Source organism: Ochotona princeps, chromosome 13 (assembly GCF_030435755.1).
Source record: "Ochotona princeps isolate mOchPri1 chromosome 13, mOchPri1.hap1, whole genome shotgun sequence".
In the NCBI taxonomy this organism is placed as follows: Eukaryota; Metazoa; Chordata; class Mammalia; order Lagomorpha; family Ochotonidae; genus Ochotona; species Ochotona princeps.
Window position 1 is genome coordinate 19,260,330 of NC_080844.1, and position 13,211 is coordinate 19,273,540.

The 13,211-nt window shown below is 38.6% G+C and overlaps 1 protein-coding gene across 3 annotated transcripts in view; it reads left to right on the plus strand.

Annotated features, from left to right (window-relative positions):
• PRKG1 (protein kinase cGMP-dependent 1) overlaps positions 1-13,211 on the plus strand; it is a 1,159,635-nt gene that overhangs the window by 840,695 nt on the left and 305,729 nt on the right. The window lies entirely within an intron of this gene.

Genomic DNA, 13,211 nt, shown 5'->3' on the forward strand with positions numbered 1-13,211 from the left:
TAAGTTAAATGGCATGTGTGTACCTAGCTGTAATAGCAAAATGGAAGGGTAGAAGGAAATAGCATTACACCCGATTCAGACTACCAGAGGATGTTCAGATTATTCAGACGATAGCATTGATTAAAGCAAAACAGCTATGAAAAATAATTAGGTTTCTTAATGCAGTTCCAATAGAATTATTCTTTTAGTATAATGTTGTCAGAGATGATTGTCTTCAGAGGCCTCAGAAGCCTGTATTTTGGTTGCTAGTCTTAGAACAGGTGATAATAGCTGGATAGATTTTTGTGAAAGAAAGTATCAGGCAGGTGTTGGCTGCTTCCTGGCCTGTGCCTGGTGGTGTGGTTATTCTGACATGTCTTAAAAGAGAGCAGGTTGTCTGTCCAACTCTCTGGCAGCTATTCGTGGTGGTTAGGGGTAGGGAAGGAAGACGCATCTCACTGGCATCTTAAAAGTTGAGTTTAATGGTTAAGCAGCTCTGATTTTCAGCAGTTGTATTGAGTCGTATGCAGCTGCCACCTGCTTTCCATGTGTTGTGCCATGAAGGATACAATTACTTACATTTCTAGCACATCAATTCTCTCAGTCCAAGCTACACATTTTGCAAAAGTGGAATTCAATTTGCTTCTAAACCTCAAAGAGTGAATCATCTTTTGCTATTTCTTTTGCATTTCTGATATTTCCACTTAGAAAGAAGGTGATTGTTCCAGTTTTGTCTGGCCTGAGTGCTTTCCTGAGAATTGAGAGTCTTAGTGCTTTTGTTCAGGTAAAACAGTGGAATACAGGCCATTGTAGGGTCCGTTACTAAGATTAAGACATGTATGTCACTGAAGGAGCGTTGATCAGCCAGACCAATCCAGGTTGGAATTCTGCTGTATTATTGGTAACCAGGCAAAGGTAAAACGTTCTTGAAGCACTACAGTGACTACTTGCTGGTGTTTATTACAAAGCTCTTAAGAAATTTGCACAAAAAGCTATAGATATTGCAATCAGGCCACATCTAGAACTAAATCCTCATCCCACCAGCTGTAAGGTATGAGAATTTTGCTCACATTCACTTAAACTTTATATTCCTCAGTTTAGCTCAATAGTTAAATCCTCACCTTGTAAGTGCCTGGATCCCATATGGGCAGTGGTTTGCGTCGTAGTTGCTCCACTTCTATGCAGCTCCCTGCTTATGGCCTGGGAAAGCAGTAGAGGATGGCCCAAAGCCTTGGGATCTTGCACTCATGTGGGAGACCCAGAAGAGGCTCCAGGCTTCAGACTCCTGGCTTTGGATCAGCTGAACTCTCACTGCTGCAGCCATTAAGAGACTGAGCTGGTGGATGGAAGGACTTTTTTTAAAAAAACGTACAATTTATTTTTAATTATTATGTTTATTTTCAATTTCCATGAATTATTTTTATTATATCTTAGGCCCTGGGATTTCCCTTACGCCCTTCACCAAGACCCCCCTCTCCCCCACTGAATTCCCCTATATTATTACTATAGTATAGTTCTTCATACACAGTCATGTCTATCATTGCAGGCATGGACAATGGCCGAGTCTAGCATCCTATTATCAAAATATAGTTAACAGTTTCGTTGGAGGTCCATATTTAATCTGGAAGTGGATATGCTTTCTTTCTCTATCACCTTCTCTGTATCTTTCCAATAAAGATAAGTAAATCTTAAAAGAAAAATGCCTTCATAGTAATCCGTGTTAGCCACTCATCCTGTGGACAAAAGCCTCCCTGTATAATGGAAGTCATACCTTGAACCTATCAGCAACTAATTATAGTAGTGTAATTTAATATCATTAATTACATTTAACATTTCAATCCTGTGTTAGATTCCAGCATATTTTTGTATCTGTTATGTTATTTGATGCCAGTATTAAAAGTCAGCTGGAAACACTTCAGAATCGCCTTCTCTCCGTTTTCAGCAAACCCTAATGGACAGGCCCATGGAGTAACTAGGCTCCCTGCCATGAAGGACTGTGCCTGCTGATGAGTGGGCTTCTGTGCTTTATACTGTGAATTTCTGCTGCCGAGTGAACAGCAGTTTGTGGTGGGGGAGCCGAATAGCTAATCAATCTTTGTTTTGTTTGTGTGTTTCTTGATTTTATATTTTCCCCTGTCAGTACAAGAGAAATAAGCTGCTCATTAGACTGTTGAAAGCTGTGCTGAAATCCTTTCTCTTTGGAATCAGGTTTTCAAAGCTTCTTTCTCAAGGTTTTGCACTTCTCAAAAACAGCAAAATACAAATGCTTTCAAGACACATAGCAATTAGGGTGTTGATGAAGAAGTGGGCAAAAACATCACTGTCAGCTTTGCCCTCACCCCCAAGGATGCTGAAGACCTGCTAAACAAGAAGGCATCTTTGCTTTTAGATGTACTGGAAGAAGAAGGAAAATAGTTGTAGACCCCGGTCATCCAGGTTCCCTATGTTTTCATGGACACCAGGGAGAAATTTGTGTGTCTGTGTATGCTCAAAAATTTATTTGAGTTCGAGATCATGCATGCAATGATTCATACTTTAGATGTTCACCGTTGCCAGAGTTGGGCCAATTTGATGGCCAAGGCCAGTGGCATCTTCTGTTGCTAACATGAGGGTGCAGGGACCTAAGCACTGAGGTCATGCTCCACTGCCCTGCCAGTCACATTAACACTGAGCTGGATCAGAAGTCTGGCATTCACAAGGGTGCTGGCTCACTGGACGTGCAGGAAGTAGTCCTACATGCTATGCCACAGCACTGGCTCCGTGTGCGTGTTTGTGTGTGTGTGAGTGTGATAAAAAATTCATATCTATGAGTCTCCAGATTTAATGACATAATGGAAAATACACACTTTCACAAAGAAAAATGAAAATACCTTTCTCTCCTGGCTATCATTACCTGAAAACCCAAGTTAAGGATCCATTTAAAGTCAGAGCAAAATTATGTCTGTGGTTAGATAGAATTGAGGTTGGATCCCTATAAATTACAACATGAACCTTTTTAAGCTTAAAAACTTGTTCTAAACTACATTTTACATTTACAGTGTCATAGTCACGTGCCTGTACACTTGAGTGTTTGGGTGTTTACTGGCTTTTCCCTTCGTGTTGTCAACACTTTTATTAACAGATACCTGTAACACTCAGTGGCTTTTCTACTGTCCTCTCTCTGCTCTGGTCTAAGATGGCCTGTTTGCTAAAACAAATACTTCTGCTTAGTTGAGACAAAGGTAAGGGCACTAAGAAAGAAATATTCTTGATATTACATGTTGAATTGGAGATTTGCATAATAATCCAGAATTCATTTAAATTTATAAATTTGATTCCCATCTCAAATTGGTGCTCAAATTTTTATTTACACAGATGTTCAGGAGCTCTTTTCAAAGACTCGGGTTCTATGTAGAATTATAGAAGAAATAACCACTCACACCTGTGGAAACAGGGTATGGGCTAAGATGTTAAGTTCAGTAATATACTTAAACTTCCAGTGCTCCTCTGAGCTTTTACCCATGCAGTAGTTTTTTTTTTCTCATGTCAAGAACAAGAAACCTTTACGTTAGTACTCTCCAATAGAGATAGTTACCAAATGCTCCTTTATCTATTTCACTTTATTCATAGATAATATACTTTTAAACATTAGATTCAGCCCTTGGCCTGGTCTGGATCACTCACTCACACACACATACACACGAATTATGACATAAGGATAAGAAGAATTTAGTGTGACGTAACCAAATTACAACTCTGCCATGGATAATCTTACCCAAATGCACACGGTAGTTACACGATGCTACTTGCATGATCTGAAATGGTCTTACGGTCTCTACTAACCCATCTCTTTCATCACTGCCTTTTAAGCCTTTACCATTTTTAAATGAAAATCCTATTTCAATAACTGTACTTTTTCACTGAAAAATTCTAAAAAAAGATTCCTCTGAAATTCCGCACTTTTGTGTGTGTGTGAGCCTTCTTAGTTTTGTGAGCTGTGATATTTGTATGTTTCATTTCACCTACTACATTTGACATCCCTTTACATCAAGTGTATTTTCTTATAGTCTCTATTTGCCTTCCTCCTGCTTACCCTGCCCATCATATACTGCCTTACCTATTTTCATCCTGCAGAGTTAGGTTCCAGCATCACCTTTATTTTACTTGGATGAGAAAGTTGAAAAAGACCTAAAGATAGCAAATAAGAGTGAGCCTCTAGAAGTAGAACAGTTTTGTGTACTCTAGAGGCGTGTGTATGAATGGCAGAGCTGAGATTTTGGCAAATGTGCTCTTAAACTTTCATTTTAGTCAAGGTAAGTGAGGTTATACTGTGAGCATGTTTGGGGGTGGAGGGGAGACAATCCTAAAAAGCTTCTGGCTTTCGTTGAAAAGTGCATTTTCCCCTCATTTTGCGTGTTGAGTATGACTTCTGTCTTTCAAGCTGAGACCAGCATGTCATCTGGAATATTGCCAAAAGCTAAATCAGAAAAACGTGTATAATATGAATCACTTATTAACATTTCTTTTTCTGTCTGCATTTCATCCGTCAAAGCAAGTCACGTGGCAGAGTGTTATACTAGTATAATTTCTATGGAACATGAAAAACTTGAACCACCTGAGCAGCAGCGCCAATGATTACACCAGCAATCTCTCTGCTCATTATGTTTCAGCCTGAGATGCCATCCAGTTGAAAGTTTTGTTGAGAAAAGTATTTATAAAGGAAATCATCATTATAATTTATTCGTAATTTAAAAGGTTTTTTTTTTTTTTTTTACTCACTAGAAGTGCCTAGTTGTATTAATTCCTGTTATTTGGGTAGCGATCTCAAGTGTCTGATTCTTGCTATATTTTGCTATGATGGAATATAGGCTATGACAGTTGACTAATTCCATATCTTTCTGAAGCCCCTCTATCCTTTTCATAAATGTCTGAAATACAGCAGGTTGGATATGCAATTAAAAGTCATGGAAGGTACACCTTCTATTTTAAAAAATGGCTGCCAAAATTAAGTTTAAGCTGTTTATATAACCATGCCAAGGTTTTTTAATAATCAATTTTTTTAATTATTTATTATTTAACTTCAGTAATTACATTGTATTATGTGACACAATTTTTAATGTTCAGTGTTTTATGAATTCACACCAGGTGCTTTATTTTGATCCTAAAGTGTTTTTAAAAAAGATGTATTTGTTACTTGTATTGAAAAGTCACATTTACAGACAGAGGAGATACAGAGAGAAAGATCTTCTGTCTACTAATTTATTCCCCAAGTGACCAAATAAGCTGGAGCTGAGCTGATCCAAAGCCAGGAGTTTATTCCACTTCCAGGTCTCCCATGCAAGTGCCAGGTCCCAAGGCTTTGGGCCATCTTCTACTGTTTTCCCAAGGCACAAGCAAAGAGCTGGATGGGAAGTGGAGCAGCCAGGATAAAAACAGTGCCCATATGGGATCCTAGCGCATGTAAGGCAAGCAATTTAGCCACTAGGCTACCGCACTGAGCACAAGAAAAAGGATTTCTGTAGCCATGTGAATAGTTTTATGCTTGATTCCAACAATGAATAAATAGTATGTAAATTCTGAGGTGCAGTGTCAGGCCTAAAAATGCTTCAAATATCAGCAATATCTCTAGTAGGTTATCAGTAATGTTGTATATGTTGGACGTGAAGTGTCTGGATGATATGGAGGGATCTGAGATGTTTAATTTTGTAGCCACTTTTCTCCTTTTACTTAATACGACTTCTGAACGTTATTACACCACAATGATTTCCCACCATTCATTGCTTTGCCCAGATAATTCTTTTAAACCCAGAGTTCATTACAAATGGTGTTCCTGACAGTACTCCAGAGATTCATGTTCAAGGGAGTTGAATGGGGGAAACCAAGGGCTCCAGTGATCCACTGATGCAGCCAGTACTCCCTGGCAGGAGTGGGGCAGCAATGCTCTGGGTCCAGTTTTGAGGTTTATGCCTATTGTTAAAGATCACTGATGCCATTTTGTATAATACCTATACTTGAATTATGTTTTTAAAGTCTTACTTAATTGAAAGGAAGAGTTAAAGATAACTTCTGTCTACTAGTGAATTTTCCAGATGGCCATAAAAGTTGGAGTTGGGCTGGTCCAAAGCCAGAAACTTCTGAGTCTTTCATATGAGTGCAGATTATCTTCTGCTACATTCACAGGGGAGCTGAATCAGCAGCAAAGCTGGGATTTGAACTGGTACCCATATGAAATGCTGGGTCTACAATCAGTCGCTCTGCCCACTATGCCACAGTGCCAGCCCCCCAATCATATTTTAACCAGTCTTGTTTTTGTTTTTGTCCACTCTGTGCCAACGGAGTCTCCTTTTTAATCATCTTGACTTCATCCTTTACTCCCTTGGAATTTTGTTCCTGTCTTGCTTCCTTTTAGTTCTTCAGCTCTATGCATATCTCTGCTTATGAGCGGTTTTCTGTGTCTTAGCCACATGGAGGGAACTTATTTGGCACTGAAGGAAACGATCCTCATGTGCTTGTCTTCAGCTCCCAAACTATATTTCCTTTGAACTCATCCCACATACAATGTCAGCATTATTCTCAGAATCTTGCCAGAGAAAGACGGCCAACCATCTGAAGTATGCCTGGGACTGAGGACACAAGACTTTGAGTTTTACTTGGCAATGTCCTGTGAAAACTAGGAGAAAGTGGCTACTCCACACTATAGATGACACCACCAACTGGTACACTGTGAAGAGTTTCTCACAGGCTTTGCCAAAGCAGGTCATGCGAGGCCCATTGAATTACTGCTTCCCTTAACCTTCACATTGCTAGAGCTTAGGGCCCATTGACCATCTTTGTGAGCCTACTTTTTCTTTTATTTCAGGTCTTGAGAAATAGCACTTCATTTCTTTATGTGCCACTGATTTTGAAAAAACATTTAAAATGCCCTGACTTAGATACTATCCAGCACAGTATATTATGTGTAAGCTAATTCACTGTCTTTCATGGAGTAATCACAGGATAATGGATTTTAAATTAATTTCTTTCAGAACATCCTACATTAAAATATTATCTTATATTCTATTACATAGATAAGTGTCTTATCAAACTGTATTCATTTAACATATGGCATTTACCTGATACTTGAAACGGGACTATTGAGTATATTTGTCATAGGACAGAACTCATAACATGCTGACATTGGAATATTAAGTTCATTTTTCTAGCATCATAATGTTTTGAGACCAAACACTTACCTCTGTGCTATTTATTTAGTGTGAGTATAGTATATGTTTTGGAATAACATGTTAATTTGCTTAGGAAGTTAATGACTTGAATGTACGGGGTTTCTATAAACCCCGTGATGTTATTTAAGTATTCATAAGCAGATTTTTTTTCCTGTCATTTTTGTTGCTCATGATTCTATAAATCAGATAAAGTGTAATGCTGATCATCTTTGGCCAATAATTATGAAATATGAAAATTGAATTTGTTAAAGTCAGAGCACTTCTATTGTGTATCAACTACATTGATAAATGCTCAGATGATTTCACATCACAGCATTTGTCAATTTCTCTGTGGGTTTCTACATACCCAAGAACCCTTGTATTTCTTCCAAGTACAATTATTAATGATTTGTATCCTGAAAATACTGAATGTTTTCAATCTGCCGTTGAGTTTAAGAGCATTAATGCTTGGGTCTGGTACGACAGCCTAATGGTTAAATCCTCACCTTGCAACCACCAGGATTTCAAATAGGCATCAACTCATGTCCTGGATGCTCCACCACCCTTCAGCTCCTTGCCTGTGGCCTGGGAAAGCAGTAGAGAATGGCCCAACACTTTGGGACTCTGGACCCACATGGGAGACCCAGAAGAAGTTCTTAGCTCCTGGCTTCATACTGGATTAGGTCTGGACATTGTGGCCACTTGGGGAGTGAACCAGAGGACTGAAGATCTCTCTCTCCTCTCTCTATATCTGTCTTTCTGATAAAAATAAATAAATCTTAAGAAAAAGAGCATCAATGCTTGATTATGCTTTTGCTTCCATTATATAGTTAACTAATTAAACACATCAGAGAGATTGTTATTACCAATTTGATAATTATGACTGTCAGCCATTATGCTTAGTAAAATAAATCAGTTTAAAAGAGCTATATGTTTCCTCTACATGTGGCAGTTAGTATAGAGTGCAAGACTGAGGGTCTTTTAGAGCCTCACTCCTGGCTGCTGCAGCAGGAGGTTTTTGACTTAAACAAACCTTGCTTTGCTCATATACACACACAAAATGTATGGAAATGAGACACACATCTTGAGACATGATTGCTGCTTTTAGCCTTTGTATCTGCTTCTGTGGAACTGTGGTCCTTCTGCTTCTTACTTAATCACATTAGGATTAGTGGTGAATCAATCCTACGATTACGGAGAGGATTGAAATTATGTCTTTGCCAAAAATTAAGGAAATGTAACAAGGAGGGGAAATGAGGTGGGAGAGCAAGAATTATGGCTATGTTCTTTTAATTATACCTATGAAATACATGCAATCTGTTCTCTTTATATTAGTGAAAAAATTTAAATTATAACTTCAATAAATTATAATCATGAATATTATCAGTTTCTAATTGATTCATAATAAAACTGTGAGGATGTTTTTATTTATATGCATCAGTACTGCTCCTTTAAAAGCCTAAATATTATATTCACGCTGGTGAGCATGAAAAAGTTTAAAGATTTACTTATTTTTACTCAAAGGCAGATTTACAGGGAGTAGAGATTGAGAACTTCTATCCAATGGTTCACTCCCCAAATGGCCTCAAAGGCCAATGTTGAGCCAGCCTGAGGCTGAAAGACTGGAGCTTCTTCTGGGTCTCGCACAAGGGTATAGAAGCTCAAGGACTTGAGTCATCCTGCTGCTTTCCCAGATTATAAACGGAGCTGAATCAAAAGTGGATCGGCAGGAACTAGAATGGGCACTCAGATGCTGGCACTGGCAGGTGAAAAATTAGCCTGTAGAGCCACTGCCCAGTCTTGAGCATGAAACATCTAAAAGCTAACTAGCTGAAAACCGCAACTCCTTTTCTCTCTCCTCTGCCCATGGTTCAGCCTTATATTAGAAGGGGAAAACGAGGAGTGCCTGTCGCAATAGCATAGTGGCTAAATCCTCACCGTGCGTGTACCTGGATCCCATATGGACACCGGTTCATATTCTGGCTGTTCCACTTCCCATCCAGCTTCACGTTTGTAACTTGGGAAAGCAGTAGATGACAGCCCAAAGCTTTGGGACCCCTGCACCCTTGTGGGACTTGGAAGAAACTCCTGGCTCCAGATGTACTCAGCTCCTGCCATTGTGGCCACTTGGGGAGTGAACCAGTGGATGGAAGATGTCTCTTCTCTCTGTAAACATGACTTTCTGATAAAAAAACCAAAAAAGTAATAAATAAATCTTTAAAAAACAAAAAAGGGAAAAGGTCTAACTGCAGTATTCCAGTTAGAATATTGCTGAAAGATCCTCTTATTTTGTCTGTGTATATCTGGATGGCCATAAAACTATAGTTAAAGTATAGTGCCACAAGAATCTCTTTCTTAGAACCCAGGTATGAATATTCAGAGACTAATTTGGTGTAGCTTGTGTTATGGTTAAGTGGTCTGATTGTTGGGTTTTATTTTTTAAAATTTTTTTAATTTTGAATTTTATGGTACAATTCCATAGGGCTAGGATTTCCCACACCTTGACTGACTTTACCCCATGTTATTATAGGACTATGGCACTTGGGTTTTAATTGATTTATTTCTATTTGCAATCATTTTATTTTGGTTTTCATTTTCTATTGTGTGGATTTGCAAATGGTTATATAGTTAGTATTACTTCTTAATAACAACATAGTAATAAGGTTTTTCACTGTTGAAACTTGGATATTATTTTTTTTTTATTAAATTTATTCATTAATTACATTGTATTGTAATTTCATAGGAAGTGGGATTCTCCCCCCCACTTCCCCACACCCTCCCCCCATGGTGGGTTCCTCCACCTTGTTGCATAACCATAGTTCAAGTTCAGTTGATATTCCCTCTTAGCAAGCATATGCCAAGCATAGAGTCCAGCATCTTATAGTCCAGTCAAGTCCAACTACTTGTTGGGGAGACCCTCTCTGGTCTGAGGGCAGAGCCAGCAGAGTATCATCCCGATCAAATAAAAGCACTAACATATTATCAGCAACAATTAACATCGTTATGGAATTAATTGACATAGTATTGAGCAGCCAACATGTTAAAAATAAATGCGATTTCTTAACCACATTCTGTGACCACCCCATTCACATTTCCATTTTAGTTTATATACTACATACGACCTAACACCCATAACATAACATGTTATGCATAACATCATATCTTCTTAAATTAAGGCAAACATGTGGTATCTAACCCTTTGGGATTGGCTCATTTGAAACTTGGATATTATTTAATTGGTAGTTATACATGCTACTGTTCTAGAAATTTTCTTGTCATATAATCATTATAGTGTGAACTTAAATTTCATTTGCCTTAAAGAGAATGTCTAGAACTTAACTAATTATTGACTTATGTGTTCAGCATATAAAACAAAACCATCAGCTTACTGATACCTGTGAGATATTAAACTATATATGTAAGTATGTTGCATAATAAATACAATGTCGATTATTTAATTCACCTACACTAGAAATAATAATTCTGAGATTCCATTGACATAGTATTAGAAAATTTAAAACTAAATTTTCACTTAAATAATCATGGAAAGGAATGCAGATCCATCAAACTATTTAAATCTATAAGTTTATATGTAAACTTCTAATTTTAAAGATGCATTAATGTTTGTCATCCTTGGAATAAATAGAAGTGTAACAAAACACATTTGAAGATCAACATTATAACTATCAGTTGGGAATGATGAATAATTTAAAGTTCTTGTTGTCAGCTTATAATTACATAAAGTAATCCATAAAGGAGAATGTGAAAAAAGATCAAATGCCACATATAATTCTTGGGTCTGCTGATTGTACCTTATCAGTTTGTATATTATAGATGTCCTGGTGAAAAATTTGCCAGCAAGTTGATGTTCATTTGTGCTTAAGAGTATATAACTTCAAAACATTTCATATTTGTAAAGAAATGAACCTTAGTACCTTTCATCCTAGCATATAAAATATTATAAAATTATGTTCAATTTTTTTGTAGTCAATTCAGCAGATGTTGAAATACTTAAATTATGAACTCATTCTGTCATTAAGGATAACTTCTTTTCCAACTTGGTGTATGTTTTGAGGTAGAGATACCCATATTTGTACACCTCCCTCCTTACTCCCTCTTCCCACCCCTAGTAATTTGGTCTGATGGAAGAGGCTGGTAATTATTTTAAAGTTTAATGATGCAGACACATAGAAAAAGGGTATTAGGAAAATATAACTAATCCATTCTAGTGATTGCATTTGAGGAGTAAGAAATAGGTTTGGGGGCCCAGTGTGATAGTGTAGTGGCTAAATCTTCATCTTTTTTTCTTTAAAGATTTATTTTATTTTTATTACAAAGTCAGATATACAGAGAGGAGGAGAGACAGTGAGAAAGATCTTCCATCCGATGATTCACTCCACAAGTGAGTGCACCAGCTGGTTCTGTGCCGATCCGAAGCCGGGAACCAGGAGCTACTTCCGGGTCTCCCACATGGGTGCAGGGTCCCAAGGCTTTGGGCCGTCCTCGACTGCTTTCCCAGGCCACAAGCAGGGAGCTGGATGGGAAGTAGAGCTGCCAGGATTAGAACTGGTGCCCATATGGGATCCCGGGGGGCATTGAAGGTAAGGACTTAAGCTGCTAGGCCACGCCACCGGGCTCTAAATCTTCATCTTTCTTGCACTGAGATCCCATATGAGTCCCAGGTCTAATCCCGGCCACCCCACTTCCCATCCAGCTCCCTGCTTGTGGCCTTGGAAAGCAGTAGAGGATGGTCCAAAGCTTTGGGACCCTGCACCTGCGTGGGAGACCTGGAAGAAGCTCTTGGCTCCTGCTTTGAATGTGCTCAGTTTCAGCCGTTTTGGCCACTTGGGGAATGAACTAGCAGACAAAAGTATCTGCTTTTCTCTGCCTTTCCAATAAAATTAAACAAATCTTAAAAAAAAAATAGGTTGGGATCAGAAAAAGCCATTTGGGGCAATCTCTACACTGGGTCTCAGTCTTTATTAAATATCTCTAAGTTCAGAAGAAAGAAAAAAGCATTTGCGGCGGAGGAATGGAATGTACGTAAGAGGCTTGGGGACAGTGTGAGAAATGAGAATAGTATGATCCTAGACCAGGACAAAGAAAAGTGGGAAGATATAGATGGTTTTGAGAAAAGAGTGACTCACAGGAAGTAAATCAACCGAACACAGTTAATGAATGAAATATGGGTGGCGGGAGCAAGGAGTCTCTGAAACCTCTTAGCTTGGTGACTGGCTATAATATTGTGTGATAACTGGAAGATCAAGGAAGCAGAAAAATGAGGCATGAGTGGTGATGAGGAATTTTGCATGATATGTTCCAATGAGTTCTCTCTAGGATGAGTGTAGAGCAACAGTTCTAATGTTTGAATTAGAAAGTCATGAATGGTAGGCATTGTGGGGCAGTGGGTAAAACTGTATCCTGCAACACTGGCATCCCATGTGGGGAGCTGATTCTGCTCCACTTGCCCTGTCCGGTTCCGGCCATAGAAGCCATCTGTGGAATGAACTGGTAGGTGGAAGATCTCTCTCTCTCTCTCTCTCTCTCTCTCTCTCTCTCACACACACACACACACACACACACACACACACACACACACTCACTCTCACTCTGTCTCTGAAAATCTACCTTCCAAATCAGTCAGTAAGTCTTAAGATGCTAGTGAAATTGTATTAAAAAAATCTGGAGCAGAGTTTATTTTGTGTCTTACTTCTAACAGTACTTGTCTCTGGCCTTAACTTTGGGATTTTTTTTGCTTTGTAAACACAAAGTCTATGTGCCTCATTGCTTAATGAATGACTAGTGTTTATGCGATTTTGTATGTGTGTGTGCCAGGAAAACAAAATGGAAAATAATGTCTGTCAGCAGAATTGTGTTTAGTGGTGTTGCTGTAGAGGGAAGTGTTATAGAATAGGAAAATAGGACTTACACATGGATACAATTTTATTGTATGGCTTTGCAGGAGAAGACAATGAAAAGTGAAGGCAGAAGCAGCATTGTGGCTTTGAGTAGAGGGAATGAATGTGTGCGCGCACATGTATATGCAGGTGG